Below are 25,655 nucleotides of genomic sequence, written 5' to 3' on the forward strand. Positions count from 1 at the left end.
GATTTGTTCCTAATCAAGCCCAGGATTTGTCACATGGTAGTTTCAGTGCCATGCATGTGATCCCATACACATGCAGCTGATAATTGCCCACTAAATCATGTGATCTGTGTCCTGAAAGCATCAGGGCAGTGTGGAAGTGAAGGTGGCATTAGAGGATTTGCAATGAATGCCTGACACTCAGGACAGGGTTTGCTGACACCCAGCTGAGGCAAAGTTTTGTATAGCCAGATTGGTTTGTACACATCAGGCACACTGACCATGCATACATACCCTCACCTCCAGGAGTGCTCTCCAAGGGAGATCTGCCATGCACATCTCCAAAAGCTCATCTGGTTGCTGAGCCAAGATGTCCCAGGTTTGGTACCATCCTGGTGCTTCCAGCCACGTCTGCTGCAGCGAAACACAAGCTCAGGCTCCAAACAACAGGAGCTGTCTGTCATATGAGAAGAACAGCTCTGTTTTATTCACAGCAGTAGGTTTTCAATCAATTTTGTATCCAAAGGAACACATTTTATCCTTCTCCTCCGGGTCATGCATCTTTCATCCTCACTCTTTTCCAATTGATGCCCAGAGGCTGGTGCTTCTCCCTTTCACTCTGAAATGCTACTGGGATCTTTTTCTTAACTCTATTGGAAGCTGGAAGGGTACACTGGGGTTCCTCTGTGCACATCACTGCTGACCACAATGGGACTGTGGTGAGCTGGACTTTGACTCCTTCACTATGAGCTGGCTACCTCAACTTTTCACATCCATCTCTGAGATGAATCCATCTCATAGCAAAATGCAGGGCAGAACCACTCAGTTCTGAAACAGGACCTGGAAAATAAATAAATAAATCCGGTTCATGATGTGCTAATTTTCTGCTATTAATTTAGGTAGTCAATTTATTGTAACTATGGTTTCTAGTGCTATTATATAATCCTACTAAAAGGATGAACTGCCCAGCTGGTACTAAGTGTGTCTGAAACTGTGAATTATACTGCTGGAAAAATAAGCCATGTGGAACAGAGGCAGGGACTGACTTAAAATTTAAAGCTCACATATGAATCTCTGAGGAGAAATTTGGACACTGGTAGACCAGAAGGAAAAGAGGGAATTTAGGTCCAAGGTGTCCAAGTGCAATGGAGGAAGATGTATACTCCATGAGAAAAAGACAGAAGGGATTATAAGGCTGCCCAAAGTGACCATGTCTTCTTGGTCTACCACCCAGTGTTTAGTCATAGGACCATTCCCAGGTATTCTGTGCTTGAGTGATCCCTGCCCTGAGGTAACTCCCTTTCTACTTCTTTATAATCTCAAGCAAAGCTCTCTCCTGAATTCTCTGTTCTACTTTCTGACTGCAGATCTCCATTCCTTCTTTCAGCCTGAAGTGCCCCTTATTTCTCAGACTCTCTGAGACTGAGATCTGAGCCCAAACTTGCATTCAACTCATGTACAGGGACACAACCCCAGAATTAATATTCCCAGAACCAGTGGGAAGTTCAGAGTATTTTCCTCATTCCTCCCTTCTCAACTTATGCTGCAAATGATTATTTCTCCTACCAAAGAAAACAAGCATGAGAAAAGTAGATGATCCCTCCAAACTCAAACACATGGCTTTGACCTATCTGTGAACCATTGCAGCAGTTGTAGTCTTTGGCATGTATTTCCCCCCCAACTTGTCTCCACCTTTGGGGACTCACCTGGGAACCCCACAAGACATTGGCATCCCTGGCTGGTAGATCTGCAATTTCACCTTTGCCAACAGAAAATGGATTGATGCAGTGGGATGGATGAGTTCTGCATGATGTTAAATGATTTAGCTGAGAGGGAGAAAACACAAAGATGAGACAGACCAGCTAGCTTAACTGAGGGCTGGCGACAATGAGGGTCACATTTGTTTGGTCTGTTCTGATAGGTATTATTTCTGGGTAATAGCAGCACGTCCTTCCAGAACTTGCAGGCTCAGCCTTCACCTGAACCTTTTAAACTATCTCAAAGCACAGGGAAGAAATAAAGATGACTGGAATGAAGATTTCAATTCAGTTGTGCAGCAGCGGCAGAAAATTTGTTTCAAGCTGGCCCCACTTTGTCTGCACTGCTGACCTCACTTCAGGAGAGCAGAGGAAGAAAATCCAAAATCATCATGCTACTCACCAGCTTTGCAATGCAGCAGAACCCATGGTAGCACACAGGGGAGGATCCACTTGTTTTGTCTGCTCTGATCTCTCTGGGTGATTCATATTTAATCCAGGCTGGGCTGTTACCTAGTGACAAATTAAAGCAGTCCAGTATAGACACATCTGGACTATCCCACCTGTAGAATTGACTTTCCAAGCACTGCTCTAGGGATGTTCAAGTTAAAATTGTTTATGAGTCACTTCATAGGCTTGGATGGACACACTTAGGGGATGAACAAACAGGACTTTCTCACAGTAGAGTTTCAAAGCAGAGATGAATTCCCCCTGCCCAGGGAGTCCCAGGCTATCTGCAGGGAAATCCACAAGTACCAGCAGGAGATGTCCTGGATGCATAAACCCCAAGGGATCATGGTGATCAATGAGGGAGAGCTCAGCTCAGTCATGAAATCCACTCACAGTTCTGGAATTTAACGCCATGGAGTGATATCACTCTTCAAAGACTTCAGGCAATCAAGAAATTACTTCTCACTTCAAAACCTGATCTCCCTTACAGTTCCCATATAGCACCTTATTTCTGTCTTGAATCCATCTGCTTCCAACCTTCACTGACTGAATCTTACACTGTCTTTGTTAGTTAGACTGAAAGCTCCCGGCTATCAGAAATCTTTCCCATCTGTTGGGACTTGTACTCTATGATCAGTTTTCCTTTTAGGTTTTCTAAATAGATTCAAGTCTTTCTGCAAGTTTTCCTGAGAGCAGCATTCCAGCAGAGCTCCTTCCTGCACTGGGGTTGGGAATAGGAGGATGCTCTATTTTTCCTGTAGCTGATTAGCAAGCAGATTTCATTGCTTTCAGAAAGAGATCATCTGTGGAAGACCATGTAATTCTGGTAGCAAGCACGTTATTATACAGACTACATGCATTTGTACAATCTAGGCAAGGTTACTTAAATCAATAAATAAGAAGAAATAAGATGGTTCCTATTTTTCCTTCTGTAATAGTCCATAACACAAGCTGAGGAACTGCTTCTAAGTATTCATAGAGAAGCACAGATTCACTTCTCCTTCTCTAAGGATAGCCTATCTTTTCCCTTTTACCAGATCTTCACATGCTGTTCCTCACCATAATAGAAAGCTAGCAAGCATACATTTGTGTTGAAACCTTGTTTCAAGCATCTGAGGGGTGGTGAAGGGTCAAAAGGTAGAGCTGTTTCCTGAAGATGAACTGCAAGATGCTAAATTATGGCTTCATTCTCACCAAGGCAAAGATGAAGCACACAAGTAGAGTTAAAGTAGAGGCAGAGTGCTCAGGGTTATCAGGTAGGTATTTAATTTTTCCCCATGTGTTTCTCAGCCCTAAATATCTGTATCCAGGTAGGGTATAAATCCTTTCCTGGATGGGGAATGGTGCTGCTGCCCAGTCCAATGCTATCCCCTACATTAGGGGTATAACTCTTCCAGCTCACCCCAGCCATCACAAAACCTGGAAAACTGTACTGCTAATTCTGTCTTTTTTCCTACACTGCAACCATAAAAAGCTTCTCACTGCTCTCTGCAGGTTTGCCTTCATTACTTCTGTATAGAACAATATCATGGCCTTCTGGGCTGCAAGAGCACACTGCTGGCTCACGCATACAGCAAAAGAAGGCAACAGCAGTGTCTTCTAATGGGATTCAAACACCATGGAGCATTAGCAGGTAAAAAAAGAAAGAAAATTAACTCACCCTCTGCCAGCAACCAGTGACAGCGCAAGAAGAGTGCAACCTCTGCCCAGAGAAACACCACTACCTCAGCTGTTAACCCTTAGATGAGGCATGAGGAGGGATGGATCCAGGCTTCCCACCTTCTCGTCTCTCAGGTGAATTACTTGCACCTGAGCTCCCCATGTTACCTACACCTTCTCACCTGGTGCTCAACTATTGGTTCAGGCTGTGACCTGACAATTTCACTGCATTCATGTCTCATAGTACTGGCCTGAGCCCCAGGGAGACAGCACAACTCCCTACAGGTAGGGTCTGACCAATTTATGGGGCTCACAGTTCTTCTCAGAAGGGAAAATCTTCCTTGAAAGTGTTCTGTAGTGGAATGTTTCTTTCCTGATGAAGATGGTGCCAACCCATCTGGGACTGTCCAGCAAACAATTTCTAGAGCATCTGCAAACAGAGATTGCTGCACTTCATTACCAGGGCTGCTAGGTTATTTTGATTAACTACTGAGTTTCAAACTTAGGAGAAAACCCAAGGGATATATATATCCATTTATACTCTGTGGGATGCCTGAGACTGCAGCTACAACATGCTGAGCTTTGCCCCAGGTAAAGACTTCTAATGGGGGAGAGAATTCCCAGGGAAAATGGTTTGTCTCAAGAGTCAGGCCCCGACCCCTCTCAAGCTGTGAAAATTAACCATGTTCCTATATAAAACCGAACACTTAAATTAAAATCCACTAACCTTGTCAAGCAGTGACTGAGGTGTATTATAGTGCTTATTTCTTCATGCCTCTCTGGAAGCTTGCTTCCTGGTTCTGCGTTGTATTGGAATCAACTTTGTGTTTTCCTTAATAATATCTGATGCGAAAAGTGGTTCCAAATCTTTTGACACATAGCAATCAATCAACCCATCTTTCAGGCAGCAGCAAACTTATTTTGCTCAGGGAGGTGGTGGAGTGACCATCCCTAGAGGTGTACCAGAACAGTGGAGATGTGGCACCGAGGGATGTGGTCAGTGGGCATGGTGGGGGTGGGTTGGGCTTGGGGATCTGAGAGATCTGCATTATAGTGCAGAGAAAGTCCTGTTCAAATGGAAAAAGGCTTCTAAACTTCTGAGTTCAGATCCTTGCTGCCCTAATGAAGTTAATTTACTATGGAGAAACCATCATGGGGATATTGGAGCCCAAGACTGGATGTTCCCTTTGCACAACACACCCTTCTGCAGTCACAGGCTTGGCCTATACCATACTGAGCACTGATTTTGACACAGATTTGCTTTCATGGGATTGAGTTTTCCTGGGAACTTTGTGTGGAAATCATGTTTTGGTGCTCTGCAGCAGAAAAAAGTTGCACGTGGGCCCCATGCTCATGCAAGGAGCTGAGCTCAGTACTTAGTGAGCCACACTATGCAAACAGCTGGGGAGCAGGCACCAAGCTGAGAGATTCCCATTGCTCTGCTGAACTAACACATTAAGAAAATATCCATACAGTCAAGAAAGAGCAATTAAATATTGAATGGTTTGCTAGTCTCTAGAACTGTTTGAAGAGCTCTCAAACTCTCCCAGAGACACGAGCCTGTCTATCATGGGCAAACTTTTCCTAGCAAGCATAAGAAATAGTGTTTGAGGATGCAGAACACCAAGCCTTCTGAGCAGGCATCAGTTATATTTAAGCTGAATGGATAGTCCTAGAAACATCAGAAGCAGGATTGAATATGCTTAAAGCAGATAGCTGTTTATATGCCTTACAGAGCTGGTATTTTAAAGAGGAAGTGTCAAATTAACAGTCAGCGTGCAGAAGCTGTGTAGCATTTTCAACTTGATCTCCACCTTCTTGAAGCAGTCTTTCCAGTCTAGGGTCTACAAACATGCTGAGCACTGCAGAACCAAAGCCTACGTTCTTCAGGATACTCAGATGCCCAGCTTTAGATGAAATGCCAATCACAGTGATGTGACTGAGCAGGAGATGCTGCTCATGAAGCACTGCCAAGGCTGAGATGTTGGATCTATGAGTCAGTGCCTGAGGGACACTTGTTTGGTCCCTGAGTAACCTTCAGGACCATCTCTGCAGACGTATATTGCTCAGACTTAGAGTTTTGCTAGTCCATTGAACTCGAGCTGACAAAATTTCCCTGTGTTGTCATGCAGTTGAGACAATACTGAGAGAGGGCAGTGGAGCCCTGGATTATTTGCATAGCTGCAACCCCTGCTACATGATAAAATAACCTCCATGTTCTGGGGACCATCCCAGGGATGTGATTGTGGTGTCTCATGCAGAGTCCCAGCAGATGGGAGATGCAATGGTGTAGTAATGGCTGATGGCCATCTCTGAATGCATTCCATTGCTGGAAGAACCTCTTTGCCACATCAAACATAACACCCCCAATCCTTGTGGGATTACCACAGGAGGAATTTAATCCTTCTCTCTACATGCTATGTATTCAGCTTTAGAGGCATGTCCTATGTCTTTAGAGCCATGTACAGGAGACTCAGAGCAATGTATGGGAGACTCGTGAAGACAAGAAGAAAGCAGTCAAGAGGAGACAAATCCTCCATCTTTTGTTGTTTTTGTTCATAGCTCATGACAATTGAATGCAAAACATGTGCAATAAGAGTGCGCTGTAAACCTGCAAGCCATACCACATTCACACCATCTCCGATTACAGCCAGTGGAAGGATTCACACTGTACAAGATCTTATCTGGGTACTGTTTTTAATACAGCATAATAAACTAAACTGTGTGCTAAGCTATGGACCTCTCCCACCCCCTCTGCTGAATACAAGTTCTTGTAGCCTATGTGTCTCAGAGAACACTGAATCCTCTCTGCCATTAAGAGATGGCTGGGGCTGTTTCAGTGAAATATCAGTAGCAAAAAGGGTACCTCAGAATCCCGGTTTATCAGTACAAATGGCAGTAATTACCCAGCTGACTGTCAGTGTCTCTGCAAGGGTAACAATAATTTGTCCCCATTAGCCTGCAATCAAAACCTAAGAGAGAAGTCAGTGCAACAAAATGAAGTCTGGGCTGCCAAAGAGCATGGGACCTGATGGGTCGTGTCAAGGGAAGAGATGACATGCAAAGGGTTGGGGAAGTGATTGGTCACAGGGACCCTGCCCTCTGGGGTTGGGGAAGAGGAACGTGACAGAAGATCACTTCTTTCTTAGCACTCCAGACTGCACTGCTCATGCCTGTAGAAATGCCATGACCTTCCAGAAGTCCTTTGCCCAAACCAAATGATACTGGGAAGAAGCCATTAGTTTTCATCTCAAGTTCCCATGAGCAATTTATTAGGCACTGCTCAAAACTGTCTCTATAAATTATAATGCCAAAGAAGACAATTTATAGAACCAGGAGTTATGGGGTGGGTTCTCAATGCATGGTGGATCTTTGGATTGTCATTAGGTACTGAACTGAGATAAGATTTTAAAAATTAACATTTGGAGTAATTTTAAGCTGTCATTTTCTCAGAGTGAAACGTTTTCTCTGGATCAATGATTTCTATTCCCCCCCCCCCCTTATTTTAAATTTCAGTAGAATGACATTTCTCATAGCAATACAAGTTTTGGGGTTTTTTTTTCTGTTGGAAGATTTTCAACCAGTTCCACCTACTGCTGCTCGTAGTTCTGATCCAATGCTCATGACTCATTGCTGCTTTACTGCTTGTATCACTCTTGTTATTTGCTATAGAAGATGAGGACCACCTTATCAAGCCTGTCTCACACAGAGGTATGGAAAGGCAGTCCTTGCTCTCCTCATTATTATCAATTCATTATCCAACCAACACCTCCAGTGTCTATGCCTTTCTGTGCAGCCTAAGTCCTGCCACTAACTGCAGGTGGAAAACCCTTTGAGGCAGTCTTTACACCATAGCCATGAGCAAAACACAAGAACGTAGTAACCATACAAGCTAATGTATAACATGAGACCAGACAACCCTTCCTGATGCAATTTCCAAGGCAACTCGGGCTCACCGTAATTTCTTTCTTTCCTCCAAATAAACAAGGGATTCCCTCAGCTCCCGGAATAGTCTGATCCTGAACAAAATCATAGAGGTAGATGGGTAATTTTCTAATTTCTAACTTCAATTCCTTTGCTGTAAACCAAGTCAATAACCATAAAGGAGATGGAGAGCAGTTATTCACTCCTTGCTTCAGAACAATCTAGTACATATTTTACACATCCTTATTCAGGTAGCTTTAGAAACAGGCTGACTGAATTTCTTCAACCTTTTCCTTTCATATAGCCTATATCCTACAGGTTTCCATATAACCCATTTTTCCTGTTCTATCTATCTCCTCATTTAAGCTTCCATATTTCTTAAAGCACAGTGCTGCACATGAGCATCATCGCCCTGATACACCATGAGGACAGCAGAATTGCAGGACATTGAGGTTGGAAGGGACTTCTGGAGGTCATCTACTCCAGCCTTCCCACTCTGATCCCCAGATCAATCTCTGCAATGGTCTTGTCACTCAATTAACTGTACTTCATAGAACCACAGAATGACTTAGGTTGGAAGGAACCTTACAGACCATCCAGTTCCATCCCCCCCTGTTGGGCCCCGGGGTCCCATCCAACCTGGCCTTGAATGCCTCCAGAGATGGGGCACCCACACCCTCTCTGGGACAGGGCCTCACCACTCTCTAAGTAAAGAATTTCTTCTTGACATCTAACCCAAATTTCCCTTCTTTTAGTTTAAAGACATTCCTCCTTGTCCTATCACTGTCAGACCATGTAAAATGTTGGTCCCTCTACGTCTGGTGATGTCCCTTCCATTAGAGGAAGGCAGAAGCTTCAGTCTATGCATTTGTTTTCTCCTTGAGCAAAGTGTTGATTCCTCATTTGCCTTCACAGCATTTCATCTCACTGATTTTGCAAGACCCTTCTAACATCAATCAGGTTTATCCACAGCACTGTTGGGACATTCGCTCAGTTGCCACAGTATATTTGTGGGGTGACACATCAGATGTGTTGGGTACTTAAGAGAACATGAACCACCACGATGTGGGGCTCATGGGAGAGCAGCACCCTGCCTGAGAGATGGAGGACAGTTGGGGTATCTAGGGTTGAACAGATGTCCAGATGTTCTGGAGGTTGGTGGCCCTGCCTGTGGCAAGGGTTGGAGCTTGATGATCCTTGGAGTCCCTTCCAACCCAAGCCATTCTGTGGTTCTATGGTTCAATGACTCTACATTGGTACTTGGTCATGTCTGATCAGTTCCATCACCCACGCTGTTAATAAAAAGATTGAAACAAATTGCTGTTTTTCAGTCTCTGGAAAGACGTCACACTGCAAAACGTGGTGAATCATAAGGTTTGAACAGTTCTGTGAGGTCAGAAATATGAAGGGGGGGGAGGGAGGGGAGATATTAAAACACTGAATAGCACCAGAGAATACTGAGCAGACATTTACCAAAAGATAAACTCGTGTCCCTATTCTTGCAATATTGATGAGTAATTTAATTATTCATTAAAATTAAATCTGTGCCTTATTTATATATAATTCTTTCTTGATATTTATTTTGTGTGTGTTTTCTTTCTGTAAAGCAGCCTTGGCATCAATTCCACACAGTTCTTGTATAGTCTGTGAGTTTCTCTTTTAACTTGACTGAATTGTCGGGAAGTTTTGGAATGGAGCAGGTCCAGGGCAGGAGCCTGAGAGACTTAAATCACTTTTCCGCTCTCGGAACAGATTCCTGATATTAAATTCTAAGTTGTTTAAATTGTCCTTTCTGTGATTTGCTTTCAGTCCTATTTCCCTACTTGTAGAAAACTCATGTCAGACTATGTCAAAAGCCTTATGAAAGTCAAGGTCTATCATATCTATCACTTTTTTTTCTGTCCATAGGCCAATGACCCCATTAAAGAATGAGATTAGATTAGTTTGACATGATTTGTTCTTGACAAGTCTATGTTGGCTGTTTCTGACTGCCTTTTATCCTCTAAGTGCTTATAAAGTGATTGTTTAATGTTTTCTTCCAGTGTTTTTGAGGATATCAAAGTCAAGTTGAGTGGTCTGTAGTTTGGTCTGTAGTTTCCCAGCTCTTCCTTGTGCCACATCTGACAGAGGAGATTTGTAGGTTATGGGAAAGTCCCCTGTGCTTTGGGAAAGGTAGTGCCCATTTCTGTTTCACCATGTGTGAAAGGCAGAAGCATTATAACCCACTTTTGTTTGCAAGAGAAAAGACAATTCTGGCTCTAGGCAGACACAGGGAGCTGCTAATAACAAGAGAGAACATACATTGACCAAGGGATTCACACGCTGCTGAACAACAGAAGTAAAATAAATAGAGCAATAAATTCTTAATAGGAAAGGAAATAATTATCAAATGAAATAATTAAATTTGAGAGAAATACAATCTCTGGCTCACCTAGATGCTCAGTGGTCCTTACAGTCACCGTAATGCACAACTGCCTGATGGGTACGTGGGAACAGTTTCATGTGGGTTCACAGCTGCTGGGATAACCAAGTCAGAAGGGGACAGTAAGAGAGGGCTCAGATTGGAGACACCTTGCTCTTGATTGGGTCTTGCACAGTGATGATCTAGGCTACCTCCATGGCAGTTGTGTCAGACCTGGAAAATGTGTCCCATGGGTCCCTGGGTGACCTTGCTTTCTGCTAACTCCCAAAAGAAAACAGACAGAACCCATTTCACATACCCCAGCTGGCTGCATGTACCACTTACTCGGTAATAGGGACAGTTGGGATTGAAGGTTCTCCACTTCTACTGCAGATATGGGCCAGCAGCACTGTGGCTCTAAAAAGCAGCTGCTACAGACTCCCAGTCTACAAGCAGTAAACTGGGAGGGGGGCAGTGAGCCACATTCTGGTAGTGTGTTTGGTGAGACTGAATGCTTTCCTCCTCCACACTCACATGCTCAGGGATGCTTTATGGCCAGATTTTCTCTCGGTTCTGTTTAATAGAGAAAAATAGCATAGAGATCTTCTGTACTTGCTGGCAGAGGTGGCAACTGATGAACAGATAATGAAGGCTTTATTCTCCATTTGTTCAGCTGTTTAGGAGGAAAAAATGAGTGAGAGCTCATAGAGTCAGTGACGTGCTTTTGGATGTATGATAAAATAGATGCTATCCAATCGCTCCTTGGAAGTTAATTTACTGCAGCAGCCAAAGCAAGCAGCAAAGCTTGGAGGACCCTTTTGTAAGTTCCCTGGTCTCCAGGAAACACCATGTGAGCTACACACAAACCCACCCCTTTTAATTGGGTGCACAATGAGCCTATGAGCTACAAAGACACTTGACTGGTTTATGCTGTAATCGAGTTTAGTCATCATTATGCAAAGCTAATTAGCAAGTCAGAATCCCTTTTTGTCATCTCTAAGCTATTGCTGCTTTTAGACTTCAGATCCCAAGATCTTCCCTTTCCCTGCCCTTTCCTGCTGCTATTCTGGAATTAAACCTCCTCGCTCCATCACGACGAAGGATGCGGGGAATATAAAAAAGTCTCCAGCCTCCTTCCTAAAATGTCAAAAACTGAAGAGCTCTTGGATTTCTTTCCCAATTATTCTTAGAGTCTTCTTGAGTCGTTTATGACTGATAAAACACACTCATTTCTGCAATCTTTGGCAAGCAGGCCTTCCCGATCGTCAGAACTGTTTGCTTCATATTTCTGTTTCCAAAATGGACTTCAGTAATGCTGCTTGTTTGTTTGTTTTTCAGGTCCCACGAGCCAGAATTATTGAGAAAACACTTTGCAAAGACAACAACAACAACAACAACAATAATAATAATAATAGTAATCAATTCCAAAATAAGATAAACCTTCAGTGCCTGCTCTGAATGCATCTTCTGTGCATGCTGGTGTGAGCTGACAGCTGAGGTGTTCATGTTCCCTGTTCCATGACACTGCTGTGTGCCAGCATCCTGAGTTCTATATTGTGAAATCCTTCCAGAGTCTGTTTTAATGACTAAGTGCAAGAATTTTCTGGGTCCTTAATTCTGAGATAATCTGACTTGCAGCCTGGAAGTATGGAAAGCTCAGCTTCTTTGCATCATCTGATTGAGCCAGTAGTGTGCCCAGGTGGCCAGTGGCATCCTGGCTTGTATCAGAAATAGTGCAGCTAGAAGAAGCAGGAGGTGATGGTCCTCCTGTGCTCAGCTGTGATAAGGCTGCAGCACAAGCTGTGTTCAGTTTTAGGCCCCTCACTACAAGAAAGACACTGAGGCCCTGGATGTGTCCAGAGAAGGGCAACAAGGGGTCTGGAGCACAGTTGAGTCTTGTGGGGAGTGGTTGAGGGAGCTGGGATGGCTCAGTCTAGGTGGGGTTGGACTTGGGGATCTTAATGGTCTTTCTCAGCCTTAATGGATCTGTGACTTTGTGACTGTCATGGTCTGACACTGATGGGCAGCTCAGCACCACCACACCACAACCTCACTTTCCCTACACAACAGAACTAGGGAAGAAACTGCAATGACAAATATTTATGAGTTGAGAAAAGAACAGGGAGCAACCTGGCAACCTTCTCCTGTGCTCAACCATCCTCGTCATGTGGTTTCTCCTTGGCTGTCTTGTAATGCACTGGCTTGCTACCAGAGACTTCCCACACACCTTACGATGTAATCCTCAGCTCTTGCATCATGTAGGGAAGAACCAGCAGCAGTTTTGAGTCGAGAGGCGAAATTCTAAAGGACTCAGAGAAGTCAGAGGTATGATCTGTAAAACACTGCACACAACTCAATGGAGGCAAATGAGGAGCCTGCATTTAGATGCACAACTGCACCAAGCCAGGATAGGGAATGAGTGGCTACACACCATACTGCAGAGAAGCAAATGCATGTCACAAGCTGAGCATGCTAATGTAAAAAGAGGTGAATACTGTTCTGTGTGTGTTGGCAGGAGGGCCTCCAAAGGCAAATGGCATCTGGTCTGGAGTGCTGTAGCTCAAGAGGGATGAATGAAGAAGTTGAGCAGAGAGAACAGAAATTATTAGAGGTAACCTGCAAAGAAAGGCTGAAATAATTGAAGTTATTTAGTCTAGAGAAGACTTAGGGGAAACATAATAGTCTGCAGTTACATAAAAGGTTTCTGTGAAGAAGAGAATAATTTGTTCCGCATGTTCATTCTGGTTAGGAGATGGGGTAATTAAATCACAGTTAGGGAAATTCAGGTTAGTTATTAAGAAAAATCTTCTAACATAAGGAGAGCTAAGCACTGCTATTTATTTTTTTTCCTGGGTTTGTTGTGTATTTTTCATTACTGGAATCTTCTAGGAACAGGATCATCTCTACAGACAGCTTTACTGAATGCCACAAAGGCTTTCTGTGGGTCAGGGAGATGGAAGAGGGGATCTCTTCAGATCAAGTCCAGTGCTCACTGGTTGAGCAGTTGATCATCATTTCCTTACCATGAAACAATTACTTTAGTATCACTCTGAGTGCCAAGGACAAAGATGGACAAGGACAGATTGCATGGCAATGGGAATAACCAAAAGTTCTGGATTCGTTTTGGTGTCACCCAAGGTTTGATCTATTTCCTCTTTCTCAGAGAGTGCCCCTCAAAAAAAGTTGTAGGCCTGCACCAACCGCTCCAGTCTCAGGCAGGATTCAGACTCAGACCTCTTACATCTTTAATCGGCTGAAAATAGATCTGACAAATGGAGCAGCAAATGTGCTTCATGTATCTTCCTTTGACTGTAAAATAAATGACCTGAGCTAGGGCTCATCTCTCTTCTCTACAATCCTGCCCAAGCAACAGAACTTTATTACTGTGACAGCCCATGACACAGCATGTAGTGTGGCCGGGGCAAGTTTCCACTGGAAATGGTGAAGTTTGGTGTGTTTGGAGAGAGACTGATGTGTTCTTTGAAGCTGGAGCTCCATGAATAAAAAAGGGCAAATCTTGGCCTAGATCTCATGAAGGCACCCTTAAAGGTCATCTGGTCCAACTCCTCTGCAGTGTACATTGACATCCACAGCACCATCAGTGCTAAGAGCCCCATCCCCTGACCTTGGGTGTCTGCAGGGATGGGGAACCACCGCCTCTCTGAGCAAGCCATGCAGTGCCTCACCACCCCTAGTGTAAAAAACAACTTCCTTATATCCAGTCTAAATCTCCCTCTTTTAGTCTGAAACCATTTCCCTTTGTCCTATCACAACAGATCCTGCTAAAAGTCTGTCCCCTTCTATCTTACAGCCCCTATAGATATTGAAAGGCCTCACCAGATGTCCTCTTCAATAGCTCATGGCTGCACTAGTGCTTGAAGACAAGCTTCCACCACCACCTCCATGACAAAGCCCAAGAGAGGTGCACAGTCACAGCTTCTGTTTTGTGTGTTATAAAAAGGAACCTCATGATTCAGTGCGAAAAGGCTCTGAATACTGATTTATCTCCAAATCTGCCCTTATTGCTGCAGTATCGACCAGCCCACAGACATCATAAGAACTGAAGCCTGGCCGCTTGCTCTAAACACTGAGTTTCACAGGTTGCCTATTTCCCAGCATGCATCGATGTCAAACTTCTGATGTGAGATATCTAACAGGGAAAAGAATGGCGTGCATGAGATTTGCTTATGGTGCATTTTTCTGACTGCCATTAAACTGATCTATTGCTGGAACAAACAATAAAAAACTGATTAAAACTCAGCCCTTCATAAATTAAACATTGTTGTCTCTAGCTGGCAAGCCCGCTGCTTGGCAGGGAGCTCGAACAACGGAACTTGGTGCAATGTGTATCTACAGAGTGACAGGCAGAGGGGATTTATTCCTCTTCCACACCACATTACCAAATAAAAGGTACATTGGCTAAATCAGAAAGCTCCTGAACCCTGCTCGGCTAATGGTGTTTGCAAAACACCTGTCCCAGGTGAGCTACTGTTCTAGCTGGAAAGCTATCAAGCTGCTTTTTTGAAGGGTTTTGGGAGGGAGGGGTTATGAATATGGATATTTTATTTAGGGAGATTTGTATTAACAGCAAGGGTTCTGTTGGGTGAATACTATGACGGACACTTGTGCTTGCTGCTCTGTGTCCTCAGAGAAATCCAAAGCAGAGTCTCTGGGCTAAGCAATGCAAGCACAGGATTATAACAGAGCCCCTTTTCAACACAGTTTATTAGTGAGAAAAGGAAGGAGAGGGGTAGGAAAGGGCTGAGAGATGGCACACAGGTTTTCTTCCTGTCCTGATAGGAACAGTGCACTGCATCCCCACTGGGAACATCTCTGCTTCTGCTCCACATTTGCACATAGACTGAACCTCAGGTAGCATGCAAGGACTGACTGAAGCTCTTTGTCTCACGCTGCTCTTCTCTTACTCCCACTCCAGAAAGTAGGGAACTGTAAGAAGTAGCATCCTCTCCAGCCACTATTCAAGGAGAAAAATCATGCCAAATTTAAAACATTTACTCCTACCATGCTCATTCCTACCATGAAAAGAGCTCAAAGACTAAAGGCACCTCTCTCTCTGTCCCTGGCCTCCTCTGCAGCACCGAAGCTGGACTGCAAATACATCTAACAGCCTGAAATTAAAGCAGAGGATTCCCAGACAGGGCTTGATAAAGGACTTAGTGAAATGGCTCTGCATGGTGTGATGAACAGCAGAGCTGAGGTGCCTAAGTGCAAAGAGGCAAGACCTTCTTGTGATCTATGGCCATAACTGATTCTGACCATGCGGACAGCGTGGGGGTCGTTTGAGCAGCCACTGTCTAGCCATGATATAAACTTACATTTGTGATAATAAAGAGACCTTAAAATTCATGTCCTTGTGTCTTTCCTCTGCTTCTGAGCAATTTCTTTTTCAACCTTGATGCTATCTGGCTGCAGTTAAATAGCTCCAGCCTAAAGGACACCTCCTCAATATCGATTCTGACTGCTTAAACTTTGTTATTTCACTCAATCTTTTGCTCAGTACTGTACCACACACGGACACCCTGGGCTGCATATTTAGTTTTCAGCTATTATTGGTTTGGTATTAAATGGTCTGTTTCAACATAAAACACACACAATATTCATCTTCATTTTCAGAAGCTAAAAATGTATATAAGTAGATGACATTTCCGATCAATTAGCTGGCTCCTTTTTCTTCCCCAAATTAGCTTTCCATGAAGGGTTTCTGAAGCACACATCAAGGCAATGATGCCTTTAGGAAGAGAGGGGAGGAGCTCAGAACAGAACCATGCTGTCAGTTGGAGGATGTCAGGAACCTTGAGTGGATGGGAGCTGCTCTAGCCTTGTCCCAAGCACTGAACTTCACCAGGAATGGGGAGGCAGACTGGAAACATAGGACATATGATGGTCAAGTTTCTGTTGAAGTATGTCCTGGCTTTTCAGCATCCAGTCTGTGACAGAAGAACAGAAGTTTTGACTACAACACTAAAGGAAAAGGCTAGACTCAAGTCTTAGAAAAGCTGTCAAGTGCTGTCATTGAAGCACTGCTGCTACAAGGGGGACTGAATCCTGAAGCTTGAACTAGACACAAAGAAGGAATTATGAATTTGGCATTTTAGGCCATGCACTTGTCTACAGAAAGGTTTTTCATTTGGCATGGATGGTGACAAACAAAACTCTGAGTTAAATCTTAAATATCCAGAGTTGGCAGTTTCCAAGTGAATAGTTTAGTCATATTTTAATGCTGTAATCTGTGCACAGAGTCTTTTGTAACATAAGCTCAAAATGTCAGGCATCAGGACAGACCATGTGCAAATCTAAGCTGTATGTATCTAAGCATTAATCAAAGTTAACTGAAGTAATGTGTCACCTGCATAGGTCCTGTGAGGGCATTTTCTTTGATCAGTTCCAGTAGAGAATGGCTGCTCAGACTCTTCAAATAAAAGAAACTGGGGCTATCGATGAAACTGCTGGGTAGTAGGCTTAAAAAATAAAGCAAAGAAGGTGCTGTTTTATCACTCACGTGTACAGTTTATCATCTGTTCACTTTGCTGCCACTGAGCATCCATGCTGATGTCTATACTGGTCCAGAAGAGATTCAGAAAACTCCCATTAAGAATTTCAACATCATGGTGTTGGGACATCCCTGAGCCACCAAGCACATCGCACATGGAGAATAATCATTATATGATTCTATAAGTCATAGAATGGCTTAGATTGGAAGGGATCTTTAAGATCACCCAGTGCCAACCTCTACCCTGGGCTGGTTGCCCCTCACTAGTTCATGATGTTCAGAGCCCCATCCACAACCTTGAGCACCTCCAGGGATGGGATACCCACAGGTCTCTGGGCATCCCCTGTTCCTGCAGTCTTCAGTTGTACAAGTCAGCCCAAAGAGAGAAGGCAGCTGTGTTGCTCAGGGCACCGTAAGCAAGAAGCAATTTCAATGCAATGCCTGGAATTCTGCCTGCTGCTAAAATGCACAGATATAAATTAGAGTTAACTCCCGTGGCTACCTTGGATTTACACTAAAATGAGGTGTTAAGGTGAGAGACTGCTCTTGCTCGCTTAAGCCAGGTTCCCATATTTCAGCTAGATATGAACAAAAAGCGTAAAGTGCGCTTAATAGCTACCAGACATACTGACTACTTACCCTGCATATTTATTTTGCCTGTGTGAATTCATTACACCAAAATTAAATATCGTTTCTAAATTATTAATATTCCTAAATGTTTATGAAAATACAGAGCAAATAAACATGACAAACACTGTGATTCAGATGAAAGAGAAGATAATGATAATCCTCACATATTTGCATATGGAGGAGGAAGAATTTTGAGTTAATAAGATTTATCCTTCCCTCTGACCATTTCGGTGGAATTTTTTTTTTTAAATCTATTAAACTTGAGATTTCTGCATAAAACAATACAAAATACTCCAGGAAAAAGACATTACAGTCAATCTATTCTTCATGCTGGTCACAAAATCAATTGCATTTATTGTTGAGAAAAATTAAAATCCTCTCTACTTTTTATTAAAGTGCACATCTCAACCATATAGGGAGATAAATAATTGATACATCTCAAATACATCACCTACCAAATATTTATTGGAAAAAAATAACTCTTTTATCACCCATTTCCTTCAATAGCAGTGCAGGGCTGTTGTTTACAACCTTAATGTGTTTTTCCTTACAAGAAAACATACCAGCTGCTTATTATTTCATTGTGCTTAACATTATTTTATAACAAACCATCAAATTTGCTGAAGATAAAACCCATTATCTGAGGAAAACAGTTGCACACTAACAGGTACGGCAATTTGGTCCACTTAGCATGATAGTACTTCAGCATCGTCACACTGAGCAGTACGTTTTTGCTGCACTGAAGAACCTATTGGTCTTTAAATCACCACTGCTTCTCTGTGTAGGGGGGGTGATTTTTTACTGAACCATGGGTTCAGTAGCAATTCTGCTCTCCTGGATTCAATAGCAGCACTGTTTGGGCTTCATAACCCAGTGCAGAGTACCCAACAAGACTGTTAACGTGGTCTTCACTCAGGCTCCTTCCTCCTCCCACTACTTTCTCTGTGGTTGAACGAAACCAGTGTGGCAGACTTAACAGCTTTTTGAGTTGACATGCTTTTCTTAGCACATCCACACCGCCACACTTCACTGCGTTACACATATTAAGCCCTTCACAACCTCTTGGCCTGAGGCACCGCTGTTGCCTATAGCTATTGGTGGGAAACCACAGAGAAATTATGGCATCCAGAAGGAGACTTGGCTTTGAGACATTGCTCATCTCAGGTCATCCAAATTCCTTGGGAATGTGGTAATATTTCCTTGGTAATATTCTTCATATACTGACTGTTAAGATCTTTTATAATAAAGGTAATGGCCTCATGTTGTGCCTGGGGAAGTTCAGGTTGGATATTAGGGAACATTTCTTCCCCATAAGAGCAGTGATGTAGTGTCACAGCTGCTCAGGAAGTGGTGGGGTTATCATCCCTGGAGATGTATCAGAACCACAGAGTTGTGGCACTGGGGGATGTGGGCAGTGAGCATGGTGGGGTGGGATTGTACTAGATGATCTTAGAGGTCTTTTCCAACCTTAATTCTATGATCAAAGGGTTTGGAAGAGTTTCCCAGACCATGAGCCCAGCTTCTGGCTTATGAAAGGTTGCCACTGCTCTTCTGGTTAGGAACTTTTTGTTTGCTAAACTACTTACATTCATGACCAGTCTGTTCACTGTTGCCTTTATGTTCACTCTGTTTAAAATCTCAAACATTAAAGAACCTGTTGGAGAAAGCAAAGCCGAACTTATAATTTGCTATGTCTCTGAAGGCTTTAATAATAGCAGGGTTTAGGCTCCTGCATGTGCTTATTAAAGAGCTAAATCATGGATCGTGAGAAGCTGTGGCATGTTTATTGAATGTAACAGCCAATTAATAAGTAATTAATAACCCAGCTAAAGTTTACTCTGTTAAAGTGGATTTTGAGTAACAGGGAATAATTCCCTGACACCATGAAATGCAGGAAAGTGATGCAAATATCAGGCAGGGTTGGACCTTAGAAAGGGTACAAAAGACAAGGAGGCAAAGTTTCTTCTGCCTTTCAAACAAAATGACAACAGGGAAAGATCTGTACCCATGATAATGGAGAGATAGAGATGAGATTAAGGACAGGCCCAGGCAGCATGCGAAATGAAGCAAGTGCTTGTTGTTAAATGATGTAGGAAACCACTCACTATAGATTTGCCAAGGGGAACAATGTCATGGGTGCAAGAAGAGGTCACAATTACACTGAGCAAATATCAGAGTAACTGAGATAATAAATTCCAGAGAAAGGGACCCAGTAATCTCCATTTTGAAAGGACTTAGCATGCTCAGCTGCACTTCTTGCAGCAAAGGCATTCAGCAGATTTAGTAGGTTTGGGGTGACCGGGTAAGACTGCAGTGTAACAAGTGTTGGACTGTATCTGAAACAGAAAAAAGAAGTGCCTCTGGCTTGTTATTATGACCTGAGTGTTAATAAAAGCTATCTGATAAAGGTTGAATGAATAATATCAAAACCAGAGAAGTGAATGGTAAATGAAATACATGGATCATGGTATACCACTGGTAAATTGCTCTGGAATAACTCGATGTAGTTCTCTGATAAGGAAACTGCTTCTTGAGGTGAAAGAATTAAGGGTACCTCTCCAGAGGTATTTTTGGGAGGAGAAGTGAACCTCCTTCTACAGCAGCAAGATGTGGCTCATTCACCCTTCTGACTCAAAGCAGGCTGCTTCTATTTCACGTGCTCATACCTCCAAATAACAACAGGCTGAGACCAAATTAAGTACTTTCAAATTCCAAACAGCCACATGGGTTCACTGCTTTCATTACAGCAAGAACATTTTTTCCCCTCTCAGCCCCAGAAAAATAAGCAGAGAATTAAAATGGAACCTTCTCTTCAGATATTGCTTGATCCACAAAAGGCTTTTGCTTTCCTAAATGGTACAAATCCCTACAAAGAGCAAGCAGCCCCCACTGATTTCTGCAGCAATGCTGAAAACTTCTTGTCAATAACTTGGCCAAATTAACTTGTTATTTTCTTTGTTCATATTTCCAACATTATAGGGTATGTTTGAGAAAGCAAATTAACCCTTACTGTTTGGCTAGTATAAAACAAGCTGCTCTACATAGCAAAAGGGAATGTGGACATCAAGAAGGGAAATGCAAGGATGGCACCAGCACAAGAAGGACTCAGTGCAGACCTACTAAGGTATACAGGACTGACATTGCAGAGTTACATCAGCGCATTCACAGCATGCTCCCCACAACCTGTGTCTAATATCCTTCACAAATGCAACATTAACCCACCCCCAGGATGAGAGCCATGCTTCAAAAAGGCCAATTACTGCTTCTCTATGCCGTGCAGGCAAACAGAACCGTATGGAAAAGAGCTGTGCACTGGAGCACTGTGCCAAATCTAGTTCTTATAGCACAGGTTACATGTAACATAGATAACCTGCATTTAAGAAGCTTTAAAAAACACAGCCCTACACGCTGTCAACTTGAAAAATCTAAGATCTTTTTTCTAAACTTCCTTTTTAACTTAGATTAAAGCAAAATAGCTTTGGGATCTTGAAATTTCCTGAAGAGGTGGGATTTGGGTTTTATACCTGTTTTTAGTACAGTCTCCACCATTTCGTATCTCAACCTGGGGTTGATTTAAAGCGCACCATTAGGAAGGAGACAAACACTTTAGGCTTAAAGACTCCCATTGATCCACCACATGCTTCAGTGAGTTACTGTTGGAAACATCTACCTTATCTCTAACCATTTTATCCCTTTCTGTATTAAAGGGTAATCCACGTTCAGACAGACAGAGAAGATCTGAGTATGTCAGATGAAAGGATTTTGCTATGAAATAGCATGATTTGGGAAAACAACTTCTGCTTCAAATGATTTTTGCTACGTTTCTCAGATCAAAAACGTCTTTGGGTTGAATCATCATTGACAACGCCATTAATCTTGATTATTATTGGTCATTGAGTGCTATTGCTAATGAAAACTTTCATTGCCTTAGAAGCTGTAGTTCTCTCCTTCCTAGAACAAAAATAATCATAAGAGCTTAGAGTTCAGAGAAACGGTCAGTCAGCCTTACATAAGTCTTGGATTTCATTAACAATTTATTGGATACTTCTTACTACATTCTAAACCCTTTGTTAAAATCATTCATTTAAAGGACCTAAAACCACCATCATCCTTTAACACCCTCAAGTCCCATTTTCATAAATTAAAACAAACATTTCAGAGTTCTCACATCTACACTTTAAAACAATTAAGAGATTCACAAAGTTCATTAAAAGCATGATCTGCAGAGCAACCAGTTCTCCTGGATTTCTTCTTGACCTTTCCATGCATTGCATGGCAGTTTCCAGTGAAGACCAACTTTGATCCCACTATGAAGACTGATAGGCAGTATGTGAGCCATGCATTTCAACATGTGCTTCAACAGCAAATCAAAATGGGTTCTACAATTTAGGAGGACTGGACCATGCCCCACACTAAACTGTGTAGTACGTCTAAAGCAGCATGAGAAGACGAGTTTTTATTTGCATTTAATACATTCAACACAACAGCAATTGGTTGATTAGAAATGTTCATTTAGAAAGGAGGTATCTTACACAACAGAACACAATCAGAGAGGACATTGGATGAAGTAACCTCTATTTACCCTGAGCACCAATGGGATGAGCAGCCTTTCATAATTTGTCTATCAACTTTAATATGAAATTAATGAAGCTCTTCTCTTGAAAGGCACAAGCATTTCTGGAGGATGGAACATGTAACAGGCCTGGTAAAAATAATGGTAAGTCTCATTAATAAGCTGTTGAAAATGTATTCATTGCTGAGAGCCAAAAGTTCAAATACTGCTTTATACTGTGATCTACAGGGAAAAAGTGCCAGGAATACATAGATATCTAAGGGATGACCACCAGATTAAATGGGCTCAGAACCAAGGCCCCAGTTGGGATATCAGTGATTGAAAACTAAAGCAGTCTGTATTCAGACAAACATTGCATAGCTTATTAGGTATGGCTAACAAAGCTTAATCACTGGTCTATTCTTCCAAAACATGCAGTGAATGGGCCCTCAGGGTTTGTGCTCTGAGTGCCATGGGGACGTTAACACAGCAGGCTTCCATGCAAATACCATACCATTGGCTTGGAACAAGTATGGCACAGCAAGGTGGTCAGTTATAAGATTTGTGGTAGATTATGGTAAGAAGGCTTATTCAGTTCCCACTCTAAACAGGCCAGATGCTAAGCCACATGCTTCTCAGTCTTAAAAACATGGAAGCTGGACTACATATGAAAAAGTTCAGGGAATTGGGCTACATGGCCCTCAGAGTTCCCTTTCAACTCTAAGATTCTATGAAACAGAGACCTGGTAAAAAGATTTCACTGATGATTAATAATATCCCTAACAAGCTGCATAATGAGCTGAAAGCTCACTCATAAGCACGAGATCCAAACATATATGGCCCAGTTTACTTTATATCCTGGACTCAGCACCACTACTTCTTCGAATCCTCCTGGAAAGTAGATCTCACCTTGCTTATATGCCCATGCTGTAGATTAGTCTCCTCTTGACTATGACATACAGAGAATAAAGAAAGCTTTTCAGTATGTGCCTTTGTGCAGATGCTGCAGATGTCAGCCCCACAGTCTGCAGAGTCCTTACTTTCAAAACTCCACGCACACAATTGATGTAGGTTGCCATAAGCAACTGTATGGGAGGCTGAGGGAATCGGAGAGCCTGAAGCCACATCAGATAAAAAGCCTTTATGCCTGGAAGGTGTGTTTGTCTGTGGACTTCTCTGGATGGAGCCTGGTGGTGTTTCACTTGGCTGCCAGCTTGAACAGCTCTCCATGTTCAATGCGTCCCACGCTCTGTTTTATTACACTTCAAACCCACTTTGTTTGCAAAGGAGGAAAAGCTGTCAGAGGCCATTAATCCAAACAGAATTTAATCTCTCAAACAGCATTTACTCAGGCAGAGCTGCTAAATCTATATATTAAAAAACCATTGACAATTAATTAAAATGCTTCTCTGTTAAAGTGTGAATGGGGTTGCTCCACAGGGCATTGTAGTGTGTATCAGCATCCTCTCCCTGGGACACACACCTCTGCTTGGATTAGAGGCAAAGCAAAGCCTTCTCTCCTGGCATTCCTATGCTGGCAGCCCTGCTGCATCTTGGCAGCAGAATGACTGAAAGCACAAGCCGTGGGAAGACAAAACCAGGGACGATACAGATGATGAAGAGCATCACAAGCCTTTGCAATGCTGCAGGATGGCTGCTTAGCAAAGAGCAGATGGGAGCCCAGAGGCTTAACACCTAACACAGCTGAGAGGTGTTGGAGGCAATGCACAGCAGGAGGTGAGAGCACAATCCTGGGGTAGCAAAGGGCTCTGTGTAGTTCTTAATAAGGCAAAGCAACGAGGCGGAAGAGGGTTCAGGGAGATCACTGCAAAAGGAAGAAACAGCCTGCACGTTCAGGACTGCCCTAAGAGTACATGAAATAGAGAGAGAGGATGACATTTCCAACCAGCAAAAGTGCATCTCCATGATTGTTCAGCTGTCATCACAAGGATCAATTTTCCCCACACTGTCCTGAGGAATGTGACATTTCTTTTAAGTTTAGGTCAGAGCTATTGTAGCTTCACGTAAGATGGAAGTAGCCACAGAATGATTATTGCCTGCATTGCTGCTGCTAACAAAATGCTGCTCTATAATAAAGACTGAAGAAACCCCAGGGGCTGGGAACTGCTGTTGCAATGGCCAAAGCAGTACCCAGGGCACCAGAGCCCTGCTGCTGGACTCCCTGGCCCTCTCCTTTCCCCACCCAGCTGTCTCCAGGGACATATAGTGTTGGATGATCCTCACCCAGTTTCATACAGCTACACATTCTGTGCTGTGATGGGGATCCTTCATTCAGAGCATCTCAAAGATACCAAAGAGGAAAACAGAGGAGACTTTGCACTGCTGATCAGATCATTTGAGCCCAGCAATACTTTGTTCCCTTTTCTGTGAGCTAGAAAAGAACCCCAACCACAAGGTTCTGTAACTCCTCTCTTCCTTCTTCCCCACAGCCTGTTTTCTGCAGAGCCTCACACAGGACAACCCTGAACCACCCCTATTTCAATTACTCTGAACTTACCTGCTCGGTTGACATCAACAGCCTCATCATCTTGGCTGCAGTCATTGCTTTATAACATTGAAGTTCTCCTTGAAGCAATTGGTAATGGCCAAAGGTGAGATCTCACCTGATCTCCCACTCCTACTGAGAGCAGGCTGGTCATTAGGGTAGAGCCATGTGTTCAGTTCCCATTAGAATCTGCAATACAAGATGCTTTAGATAGATGGGAAACCAAAAGACTTTGTGCCCCAATCTCTCCCACTTCTCCTTGCAAAACATACATCATGGAAAACCATTCAGATTTCCACAGCCTCCACAGCTCTTGCTTCCTTCAGAAAACCGTACCAAGCAATGGGATTACATTTCTTTACTTCTGTTGATCACAATACCCTTGTAGGAGCTGAAAAGGAGCACTTTTTCCTTTTTGGATGCTCGCCCTCCAGCTGGCAAGCAGGCATTCATTTTGTTCCTGGGGGTTGTCAGAAGCTGAAATGAAAACAGGTAATTTGAATATTAGCAACAATTTCAATTCATTGACATCTTTTACTGCCAAACACCTGTGCTGACCAGAACCATGGATAGCAAGAGCAGCCAGAGGGAACAGCAATTGAGGTTTAATTGGAACAACATGATGAGTCTATACAAACACCCATGGCACTGAGTTTTTATTTTGGGAACAGAATAGCTGGCCCTATAATCTCCTCAGACTTAATCCCCATAGTCTACGATATATTTCTCATCACATTAAGCTTCTTTCTATTGTGCCTGTTTATAAACTTTGCACAACACAAGCAAAATTAATGAAATCTCAGAGTATCATTTAAAAAAAAACAAAATTCAGCTTGGAAATCTGTTTCACTTCTGTGCATGCACAAAGGGCCTATGTAGTTGGAATAATACAAGTGCCTAGTTGTAATTACAGAATAAAAAGCCATAGGGTATCTAAGAAAAGACTCACCAGTGCTGAGGCTTTCAGTTGTGGTCAGCACTTAAATGGGATCTAGGAGAGGTGGAGTCAAGCTCCACCCCTTACAGGAGCACAGATGAATTACCTTCACCTGTGCTCCCACAGCAGACTTGTTACTTGCCTCAGATGGTTAATCAGAGGTTCAGGCTCTGATCAACAGTTTCCCTTACAGGGCCATATCCAACATGTCACAGAATCATAGAATGGATTAGCCTGGGAGGGACCTTAAAGATATCAGGCAAGAGTGTTTCATGTGAAGGCGTTTTTGTTTTAAATTGTTGAGCTCTTTGATTATTACTGAACAGCACAACTCCCAAAGTGCCTTGTGTTT

The 25,655-nt window shown here is 42.9% G+C and overlaps 1 long non-coding RNA gene across 2 annotated transcripts in view; it reads right to left on the bottom strand.

Annotated features, from left to right (window-relative positions):
- The window catches only part of LOC107321521, a 41,071-nt gene extending 15,792 nt beyond the window's left edge, over nucleotides 1-25,279 (bottom strand). The window contains exons 1-5 of one of the 2 annotated variants that reach the window (XR_004309049.1): nucleotides 24,639-25,279; nucleotides 24,379-24,555; nucleotides 2,137-2,246; nucleotides 1,683-1,802; nucleotides 271-816 (exon numbers count right to left, since the gene is read on the bottom strand). This is a non-coding gene — a long non-coding RNA (uncharacterized LOC107321521). Of the gene's footprint in view, nucleotides 1-270; nucleotides 817-1,682; nucleotides 1,803-2,136; nucleotides 2,247-3,843; nucleotides 4,062-24,378; nucleotides 24,556-24,638 lie in introns of those variants that run through there. The other variant, XR_001558586.2, reaches the window with a different exon arrangement.
- Nucleotides 25,280-25,655: the final 376 nt, after the last annotated feature.

This window comes from Coturnix japonica, chromosome 15 (assembly GCF_001577835.2).
Source record: "Coturnix japonica isolate 7356 chromosome 15, Coturnix japonica 2.1, whole genome shotgun sequence".
Classification (NCBI taxonomy): domain Eukaryota; kingdom Metazoa; phylum Chordata; class Aves; order Galliformes; family Phasianidae; genus Coturnix; species Coturnix japonica.